Source organism: Mytilus edulis, chromosome 11 (assembly GCF_963676685.1).
Source record: "Mytilus edulis chromosome 11, xbMytEdul2.2, whole genome shotgun sequence".
In the NCBI taxonomy this organism is placed as follows: Eukaryota; Metazoa; Mollusca; class Bivalvia; order Mytilida; family Mytilidae; genus Mytilus; species Mytilus edulis.
The window spans coordinates 78,066,421-78,078,454 of NC_092354.1; positions in this window are offsets into that span (position 1 = coordinate 78,066,421).

Here is a 12,034-nt window from a genome sequence, read left to right on the forward strand (position 1 = left end):
GTAGTGTTTTGTATACTGTTGTTTGTATGGGGTTGGTGTTGCCCATTCTTTAGTGTTTTATATAGTGTTTTGTATACTGTTGTTTGTATGGGGTTCGTGTTGCTCAGTCTTTAGTGTTTTATGTTGTGTTTTGTATACTGTTGTTTGTATGGGGTTCGTGTTGCTCAGTCTTTAGTGTTTTATGTAGTGTTTTGTATACTGTTGTTTGTATGGGTTCGTGTTGCCCAGTCTTTAGTGTTTTATGTAGTGTTTTGTATACTGTTGTTTGTATGGGGTTCGTGTTGCTCAGTCTTTAGTGTTTTATGTAGTGTTTTGTATACTGTTGTTTGTATGGGGTTCGTGTTGTCCAGTCTTTAGTGTTTTATGTTGTGTTTTGTATACTGTTGTTTGTATTTTGATCGTCTTTTTTTTTGACATGATACTGTCATTTCAATTTCGACGTATGAGTTAGATTACCTCTTTGGTAGCGTGTATCTCTCTTTTAAGAGCACTAATTTGTATTTTAAAGACGTGTTTTTTAGTTTCAAAATAAATATTTTCTAACGGTCTGCCAACTCGTGATTGCGTTAATAAAATTTTTAACTAAATTAGCTATTGAGCAGGGTCATTATGAAGAGATTAGCAAAGTCAAATGAGTTTTATAAATGAGGTATTATAAATCCAATAGGACAAGAAATTCATTGTCTTATGGAATTTCCCCAAAGAGTGACTGAGAACTAGGAATATGGTCACTTTGGTCTTTCTCTGACCGACAGTAAACTCCTTGCAGTGGCGAAGCTAGGCAATTCTAAGTGTACGCCCGAACCCCAGAGAGGGCCCTAGTGGCCGCAACATATACCATAGGGTACGTGACAGAGCTCGTGTCCGGGTTCAAGAGGTCTATGCCCCAAGGAAACTCACGCGTTATCAAGAAAGAAATATCTCACTAATAGCAACATACTTTGGAGACGTATTGGTTTTTTCTTTCGTATCTTTAATGTATTCATTGTGTTGATTGGGAATCTAATGGTCAATAAACAGTTACTGTAAAACATATGTTCCTAGTTTTAAATATTTAAGTTTTACACGGCAATCTCTAAACAAACATTACAGAAAAAGGGACGATTTTCCGTTCACTATTGTTAATTTTCCTTTTTAAGACTGTGAAGTTTATTTGACCCCCTCTTACGGTGTTTATATATTTCAACTCGTGTGCTATGCTCATTTATGTAGTGACGTTTTGGATTTCAATAAACGTAAACTATGGATTACAGTAAATTATCAAGTCAATGACTTCGTTACCACAAATTACTGAAAATCACTAAATTCTTCCATAGATACAAAGATTAGGCTGTTTGGCTGTACCTGTAAAAAAACTTATTACAAAAGCGAATCATCCTAATTTCCACGGTGATGTTGCATGGTTTACCGATCCCGTTAACTTTAATACGATCCTTGTAACTGATTATTACATTGTATTTTGACACAGATATGTACATTTACGATCCTACAATCTGTCCATACCTATATTTTGGCAGTAATGACGTCTTTACACTAAAGCCATCGGATGTTGGATGTGTACTGACTGATGATTGATCGGTTGTTGGTTGCTTAACGTCCAGTGGCAAGTATTTCATGTATGTTCAGGATGAGAACAAATTTCTATAAATACAATTGTTACGTCCTGTAAAAAAGACCATCTAGATGAATGTCGGGGAAATTTAGACTGCCACTGGAAAAATAGGGCAAATTGGATAAGGACAAACATTTTGCCTTGGAACATGCCACCTAGGAACCCATCTGCCCAAAGAGTGGTTTGGAGGGTTCTTGACATCAAAGAACATGGCACTCTCTCTACAAGAGGTATGGGATTAAACTCCGTATTCTAATCGGACGTGGCTGCGTACTTGTACATCCCGGACATCCAAACGCACGCCTCACTTTGACAAGGGTTCCAATGTCGGTCGGAAGATGGGCTGTAGACTAATAGTGACCATATTTTTATTCCCAGTCATCCCAGGGTTTTACTAATTGATATTTTAGTCTTAGAAACATGATTTTTTAAGGGTGTTACGGACTTTGAACTAGCTTTCAATAACTGCAAGTACTCTCAGACGTTATTTGGCCTTTATAACATTTTTGATTCGAGCGTCACTGATGAGTCTTTTGTAGACGAAACGCGCGTCTGTCGTGAATATTAAATTTTATTCCTGGTATCTATGATGAGTTTATCTGTACTTTGTATTTTTCTGGTTTTTTTTGTGTGTTTTGTATTGATCTAGTGATTTCAGTCCTTTAACACTGATTTTTATAATTTGTTCGTATGTTGTTCTGTTACACCAGGGTCCCAGGTAAGGTGGAGGGTTTGGCGCCTGAAAACTTACTAAGCACAGCCACATTTTGTGTGTGTTTGTGCCTATTCAGAAGCTTGAAATTCAGTTATAGTCGTTTATTGCTGTATATCACATTTTGTGTGTGTTTGTGCCTATTCAGAAGCTTGCACTTCAGTTATATTCGTTTATTGCTGTATATCACATTTTGTATGTGTTTGTGCCTATTCAGAAGCTTGCACTTCAGTTATAGTCGTTTATTGCTGTATATCACATGTTGTGTGTGTTTGTGCCAATTCAGAAGCTTGTAATTCAGTTATAGTCGTTTATTGCTGTATATCACATGTTGTGTGTGTTTGTGCCTATTCAGAAGCTTGCAATTCAGTTATAGTCGTGTATTGCTGTATATCACATTTTGTGTGTGTTTGTGCCTATTCAGAAGCTTGCAATTCAGTTATAGTCGTTTATTGCTGTATATCACATTTTGTGTGTGTTTGTGCCTATTCAGAAGCTTGCAATTCAGTTAAAGTCGTTTATTGCTGTATATCACATGTTGTGCGTGTTTGTGCCTATTCAGAAGCTTGCAATTCAGTTATAGTCGTTTATTGCTGTATATCACATGTCGTGTGTGTTTGTGCCTATTCAGAAGCTTGCAATTCAGTTATAGTCGTTTATTGCTGTATATAACATTTTGTGTGTGTTTGTGCCTATTCAGAAGCTTGCACTTCAGTTATAGTCCTTTATTGCTGTATATCACATGTTGTGTGTGTTTGTGCCTATTCAGAAGCTTGCAATTCAGTTATAGTCGTTTATTGCTGTATATCACATGTTGTGTGTGTTTGTGCCTATTCAGAAGCTTGCAATTCAGTTATAGTCGTTTATTGCTGTATATCACATGTTGTGTGTGTTTGTGTCTATTCAGAAGCTTGCAATTCAGTTATAGTCGTTTATTGCTGTATATCACATGTTGTGTGTGTTTGTGTCTATTCAGAAGCTTGCAATTCAGTTAAAGTCGTTTATTGCTGTATATCACATTTTGTGTGTGTTTGTACCTATTCAGAAGCTTGTAATTCCGTTATAGTCGTTTATTGCTGTATATCACATTCTGTGTGTGTTTGCGTCTATTCAGAAGCTTGTAATTCAGTTATAGTCGTTTATTGCTGTATATCACATTTTGTGTGTGTTTGTGCCTATTCAGAAGCTTGCAATTCAGTTATAGTCGTTTATTGCTGTATATCACATTCTGTGTGTGTTTGTGTCTATTCAGAAGCTTGTAATTCAGTTATAGTCGTTTATTGCTGTATATCACATTTTGTGTGTGTTTGAGCCTATTCAGAAGCTTGTAATTCAGTTATAGTCGTTTATTGCTGTATATCACATTCTGTGTGTGTCTGTGTCTATTCAGAAGCTTGTAATTCAGTTATAGTCGTTTATTGCTATATATCACATTTTGTGTGTGTTTGTACCTATTCAGAAGCTTGTAATTCAGTTATAGTCGTTTATTGCTGTATATCACATTCTGTGTGTGTTTGTGTCTATTCAGAAGCTTGTAATTCAGTTATAGTCGTTTATTGCTGTATATCACATTTTGTGTGTGTTTTTGCCTATTCAGAAGCTTGCAATTCAGTTATAGTCGTTTATTGCTGTATATCACATTCTGTGTGTGTTTGTGTCTATTCAGAAGCTTGTAATTCAGTTATAGTCGTTTATTGCTGTATATCACATTTTGGGTGTGTTTGTGTCTATTCAGAAGCTTGTAATTCAATTATAGTCGTTTATTGCTGTATATCACATTTTGTGTGTGTTTGTGCCTATTCAGAAGCTTACAATTCAGTTATAGTCGTCTATTGCTGTATATCACATTTTGTGTGTGTTTGTGTCTATTCAGAAGCTTGTAATTCAGTTATAGTTGTTTATTGCTGTATATCACATTCTGTGTGTGTTTGTGTCTTTTCAGAAGCTTGTAATTCAGTTATAGTCGTTTATTGCTGTATATCACATTTTGTGTGTGTTTGTACCTATTCAGAAGCTTGTAATTCAGTTATAGTTGTTTATTGCTGTATATCACATTTTGTGTGTGTTTGTGTCTATTCAGAAGCTTGTAATTCAGTTATAGTCGTTTATTGCTGTATATCACATTTTGTGTGTGTTTGTGTCTATTCAGAAGCTTGTAATTCAGTTATAGTCGTTTATTGCTGTATATCACATTTTGTGTGTGTTTGTGTCTATTCAGAAGCTTGTAATTCAGTTATAGTTGTTTATTGCTGTATATCACATTTTGTGTGTGTTTGTACCTATTCAGAAGCTTGTAATTCAGTTATAGTCGTTTATTGCTGTATATCACATTTTGTGTGTGTTTTTGCCTATTCAGAAGCTTGCAATTCAGTTATAGTCGTTTATTGCTGTATATCACATTCTGTGTGTGTTTGTGTCTATTCAGAAGCTTGTAATTCAGTTATAGTCGTTTATTGCTGTATATCACATTTTGTGTGTGTTTGTGTCTATTCAGAAGCTTACAATTCAGTTATAGTCGTTTATTGCTGTATATCACATTTTGTGTGTGTTTGTGTCTATTCAGAAGCTTGTAATTCAGTTATAGTCGTTTATTGCTGTATATCACATTCTGTGTTTATTTGTGCCTATTCAGAAGCTTGTAATTCAGTTATAGTCGTTTATTGTTGTATATCACATTCTGTGTTTGTTTGTGCCTATTCAGAAGCTTGTAATTCAGTTATAGTCGTTTATTGCTGTATATCACATTTTGTGTGTGTTTGTGTCTATTCAGAAGCTTGTAATTCAGTTATAGTCGTTTATTGCTGTATATCACATTTTGTGTGTGTTTGTGTCTATTCAGAAGCTTGTAATTCAGTTATAGTCGTTTATTGCTGTATATCACATTTTGTGTGTGTTTGTGTCTATTCAGAAGCTTGTAATTCAGTTATAGTCGTTTATTGCTGTATATGACATTTTGTGTGTGTTTGTGTCTATTCAGAAGCTTGTAATTCAGTTATATTCGTTTATTGCTGTATATCACATGTTGTGTGTGTTTGTGCCTATTCAGAAGCTTGTAATTCAGTTATAGTCGTTTATTGCTGTATATCACATTTTGTGTGTGTTTGTGTCTATTCAGAAGCTTGTAATTCAGTTATAGTCGTTTATTGCTGTATATCACATGTTGTGTGTGTTTGTGCCTATTCAGAAGCTTGTAATTCAGTTATAGTCGTTTATTGCTGTATATGATGTTTGATTTCCGTTTATTGTTTTGCACTTAAATTAGGGCGTTAGTTTTCTCGTTTAAATAATTTTACATTTGTCATTGGATCGGAGCCTTTAATAACTTACTATGCAGTATGGATTTTGCTCATTGTTGAAGGTCTACTGTGATCCTTTGTTGATATTTTCTATGGCATTCAGTCTCTGGTTGAATCTTTGAATCAGTTTAACTGAGGTCTGGAGCTGGCATGTCAGTAATTGCTAGTAGTCCTTTGTTAATTTATGTATCATTGTCATTTTGTTTAGTTTCTTTTGTTACCTATTCTGACATCGGACTCAGACTTCTTTTAACCTGAGTTTTACTGTGCGTATTGCTGCGTGTTTTTTATTTCTACATTTGCTAGAGGTATAGGGGGAGGGTTGGAAAACATGTTTAACCCCGCCGCATTTTTGCGCCTGTCCCAAGTCAGGAGCCTCTGGCCTGTGTTAATCTTTTATGATTTTTAATTTTAATTTCTTATATATATTTCGGAGTTGAGTATGACGTCCATTATCACTGAACTAGTACACATTTGTTTGTTTAGGGGCCAGCTGAAGAACGCTTCCGGGTTGGGGATTTTCTCGCTGTATTGAGGCTTCAGCTATTTTCCACTCTTTAGTCGGGTTGTTCTCTCTTTGACACATTCCCTATTTCCAATCTCAATTTTATCGCATAGGATATCATCCCACCATAGATGATCAGGTGTAATATAGAAATAAAAACTACGTATCGTATCTCGTCTTCCCTATATATACTGTATAATAAAAAAAAACTTTAGTAGGAAATTGAGTATAAATTCAAAGTAATTCAGATTTCGAAAGAAAATGAACAAATATCTGATAATTATGATAACATCTGATTTAAAAATAATTTTTGTCAATTTTATCTTTACAGTCATCGAGGAGAAAACAACAATGCTCGTGTGGTTTTAACCAATAATTATTCCTTTATTTTTTTTCGATTCTTTTGTTTTCTTACAAATTTCGTGTGCACGCTCGGGCGTTTTGATGTTACCGTGGCTACTCGCATGCCTTTCAAAAACTGGGTATCAGTTTGGCTGTGCGGGATGTACAAGTACACAGTCACGTCCGGTCGGAGTGTTAAATCCGAAGCCTAATGTAAAGAGAGTGCCAGAGTCTCTGCACGTTAAGAACCTTTGCAACAATTCTTTGACTTTGAAGGGTTCGTAAGTGGCCTGTTGAGAGCTAAAATGCCTGTCACAATCCTATATATATATATATATATATATATACCATCAATTTCTAGTTGCAGTCAAAAATTCCAAGACCTTTAGCCGGGCGTCCTCTATTACAGTTCATTTCTGTCATATTCTATTGTTCATCTGTTTTCTTCCACAACATGCATGAACTATTTGCTACTGGACGTTAAGTAACTTAAAATGTTTTTTTTCTATTATTTCTAATGTTACCATCAGAAATGTGTGTAAATGATAATTATTTTTTTTTAAACACAAGGGAGGTATTGCAATAAATTTTGAAATTCTTTTCAAAAGGATTTTCACTAAAAAGTCACTTTACCTTTATAAGGATTTTGCAAAATGTGCTACTGCACTTTTGATCAAATCCTGTTGGTTGACAATCTGATTAAAAAACTAATCTAGAGGCCACGCTTTGCTTACAAGCGTCTAAAAAAAAACATTGTCCGTATAAACTGTTTATTTAAATTAGAAGCCTGAACGTGTAATGTTATATTGTAAACCGATACATTTTGTTTTTCAAATTATGTAGCTACATTTTTTCATAAAATATATCACATTGTAATCAGATATTTGAAAGTAATTTTGAATAATAAATTGGTTGAGAATATATCAAATGGTCGCCCCCTTTAAAAGCTTATTATCAATGCCAACGTCAATGTAAAAGTTCATGATTATTTATTTTCCTTAAGAAAACACATTTCTTACTTACTAGTAAAGTCTTATTTCATAAATCTAGTAGGTACTACTAACATTTGAACATTTTGTATATATAAATGGTTTTTAATACAAAACCGGCGGTATATAAACATTATCCTTGTATCATTTTTATAGGTGCTATATCGTGTTTATTTCTTTTAAGGGTGATGGATTTTACGTAAAGCTGAAGTATGACAAAGTTGAAGTTGATTGTATTTGTTCTTTGCGCAGCTATAGTATGCCAAGTAGGTGCACAAGGTATGTCCTATACGTATAAATATACAAATAAAGCGATGAGGTATGATAACCAATGAGACAACTATCCACCAAAGTCACAATAAAGTGGATGTAAGCAATTATAGGCAACCGTACGGTCTTCAACAATGAGGAAAAAACCTCATATCGTATAGTCGGCGATGTGAGTTTTTTCAATCGCCGCATGTTTATGATTGCATTTTGACCAGAAATAAAATCCCTTTTGCCCCGAGGATATAACATATTAATTTCATTATTTGTAGAATTTTGACATGGATTCATCAGTAGAAAGTACCCCAAAGCGTGAGTCTGAAATAAGCTGGCGTGAGTGTTTTGCTTAACGTCCAAGGGCCAACACCAGATGCAAAATAAGACAACAACGAATTACTCACTGTCCATTATAAAATATGTAGAAAACAAAGAACTCTTCCGATGCATAGCACCAATAATATGCACCCCCTAGTAAGGACTTTTGATCTATCTTTGATTTTTCTATAAGTTTTAGTTGTGCTTAGTATCGATTAGTTGACCCTTTCCAGTTCGTTCTTAAGTGTTCTGTTACACTAGATAAGAAAGTGAAAGAGGAGGGGGGAAACGCCCACAGTGTTTATGTGTCTGTTCCATGTAAGGAGCTTTAATTCAGTGGTTGTCTAGCTTACTATACGGTATATATATTGCTGTCTGTTCCATGTAAGGAGCTTTAATTCAGTGGTTGTCTATCTTACTATACGGTATATATATTGTAAGGAGCTTAAATTCAGTGGTTGTCTAGCTTACTATACGGTATATATATTGTAAGGAGCTTTAATTCAGTGGTTGTCTAGCTTACTATACGGTATATATATTGCTGTCCGTTGAAATTGTGGCAACAGGATGCAAGAAAAATACATACAAGACACATAATATATCCACGGATATTTAGGTACTATTTGGTTAAACTATTTGCTGCAATTTATTTATTACTAATTGAACAAGTGTGGACACAGATGCTTGTGGATAGTATGTTTGGATGTTTGACAGTGTCTTATGACAAAAGGGAGTTCTATGTTTTCCTATATGGTGTTATTAACTATTTTTACTAATTGAACAAATCTGAGCGAAAACTTAATAGTATAAACCTTTATGTTGAACCGTTTTGAGCAAACTCATCAGAGATACCAGGACAAAAAATGTTGTATGTCATACGCGAGTTTCATCTACAAAAGACTCATTAGTGACGCTCGAATCAAACAAGTTAAAAAAACAAAATAAAGTACGAAGTTGAAGAGCATTGAGGACATAAATTTCCGGAAGATTTGTCAAATACAAATAATGTTATCTATACATTGTAATTTTTTTTCTATTTTAGGATCTATAAACAATGACAATGCTGCAGCCTCGAACGAGCCAACAAGGTTAGTACAGTACATGATATATAACGAACAGAAGGTTTACCACAATGCAGGCATTGCCAAAATGCCGGCATATCATGGGATGGGTTAATATGAAAATAAACAGAGGTGTTAGAGAGATATGATATGGTTGCCAAGAGACAGCTATCCACCAAAATTCAAATGAAGTGGATGTTAGCAATTATTCTAGGCAACTTAACGGCCTTCAACATTGAGAAAAGTACATACCGTATTGAAAAAGTTCAACTTGCGGAATCATTTACTATAGGTTGGATTTACAGCTAATTGCTGTTGTTTAGAAACTCATATATGTACACAATGTAAATTAATTTTAGGTAACATTGTGCACATCAAATAAGACAGCTACATGAAAACATCTGTACGCGCTTAAATAGTCCAACAACCAATAAGCAGACGCAGTTATAGGATTTACGTAATGACGTACACATTGTGTGTCTGGTTGACTATCTTTCTAAATTCATCAGGGATTCGAATAAGAGCGGACTCAACTGTCCAACTCACCCATGTGTTCAATTGGAGGTATATCAGGCTAAACAAGCACGTTCATTTAATTAACATAACAAAATAAAAGAGCCAATTTTGCGATTTGCGCACTCGTCCCTGTTTGAAAAATCCGAAGACTTGATTGACATTTTCATCACCGAGTAGGGGCATTGCAAAATAAAAATAAAGCGTTCAATAGATTAAACTTATATCATCAATGCAACGCATTTTTTGAAAAAGAAAACCAGATGAAAGAATTATTAAGCTATCGGAAATCCCTCGTTAATAATTTCATGCTGATTTTTGCCTTTTATTTTATTCAGAAGATAGATGTAGATCCAGCGTAAATGACAAATCAAAATATATGTTATTACTTTTGTGTAAAAACTAATGAAATGATGTTGCGTGTCTAAGTCCGTCAGTATATATTTATGATCAATTACCATAGGTAAACATTACGGTTTGAATGTATTTATTAATTTTTTTTAAAACAAATGATATAGCTCGCAGAAAGCAATAGTAAATATTCTGTCATTGACATAACGGTTGCCACATGCACATGTTTCGTAACAAACAAAACACATTAATTTATAAATGATTTATATTAACTTTAACATTTCAGTATGGCTATAGGGGCTATCGTCGCTACTGGTGTTCTTTGTGGAATTGGTGCCATATTGTGTATTGGAGGACTGGTGTTCTCATGCAAGAAATGTGTAACAGGTATATTCATTGCACCTGGTATCCCGATCCGAAGCTGTAGAGGGATCCGAGAAGCAATTACTGAAAAGTTTGTAACGTTGGGTAAAATCAGGATACCCATCGTTACAAACATTTCAGTAACTGGTCCTCGGGATTCGGATCCGTCCGCGGATTTCACATTGAGATACCCGTTGTGTTTATATTTATACATGTATTTTGATTTAAAATTATACATTGCACTTTAAATTAATAGGTGGATAAGAATTGTCCGATATGAACATATAAGTTGCCAATACCATATCTGACTCCCGCGGGTTGGGTACGTGGTCGGCTTGTAGCGGGCTGCCACGGGTCTCGACCGCGGGTTAGGTCGACCTTTATATGTAAGCTTACATACAGTTATTTAGCCATGGCGATGTCAGTTTATTTTTTCGTCTACCAATGAGTTATAAGTGACGATCGAATCGAAAAAGTAAAATAAGGACAAATTGAAGTACAACTTTACTACAAAGAAACATCGCGGAATCGCAGTATGACTATATAGATGATGTCAACTTTACTACAAAGAAATATCGCGGAATCGCAGTATGACTATATAGATGATGTCAACTTTACTACAAAGAAACATCGCGGAATCGCAGTATGACTATATACATTATAGATAATGCCAACTTTCTGATCCTTTTAAAATTTTTCAATTTGTAATGGGTCAGTTACTTTGATGATAAACCTACAATACCATTTTAGATGATGATCACTTTTATGTTTAAGGTGGTAAATGTATACTTTATATTAGGAGTCTTCCGCCATCTGAAGTTGCAAAAGAGCAGAACACGTTATGTCTAGATTTTCAATAAAGTCAGCAAATTTCGATGCAGGAATGCAATTCACTAATACTTGAAGAAAGGCATTTTCTATTGTTGTTTAAACTATCAAACCACCTTTACTATAAATCAGAAGACACTTTGGTTGAAAAACATTCCAAAATAACATATATATTTTCCGATAATAAAAAAAACAAAACAAATCTAATAAAAAAAAAACACTGTAACTTTTTTTATTCAAAATTTCTTCTTTTTAATTTTAGATGGAATAATAGTCTAACAAGAAGAAAACAAAATATTAGTTTCGTCGAACAGTGCTTCCATTTACCAACACATGTTTGTGACTTCTTTATTTCAATATACTTGCAATTAAGTTTATTGATACTTGATCAACTGCTAGTACATGTACTACATGTAATCACGCGATTTAATTTTGTGTCAGACAATAATTATTGAATGATTTTAAAATGTTCTTGATAATATTATAATGTACTGTAAAGAATTAAATAGAAGTATACTAAGATTTTATTTTTATTAAAACTGTTTTATTAATTTGTTTTGGCTTTCTTTGGTCAAACTGTCTGTAAACTACTTTCTTCGACATTTTGAAAAACATTGAATTATAAAGAATACATCTGATTGTTTACTGAGTTATGTAGGAGGAATACTAAAGCAAGGTAACACACTCAACATAACTCGATTCTGATTGATTGCTTGATTGATTGTTGTTGTCTTCTTTACGTCCAGTGGCAAATATTTCATGCATATGTAAGACAAGAACTAAATTACAGTAGGTCTTGCAATAGGAGGTGGACCATGATGACGGGCGGAATATTAGAAATGTCAATGGAAAATGAGGGTATATTGGATAGGGACAGAAA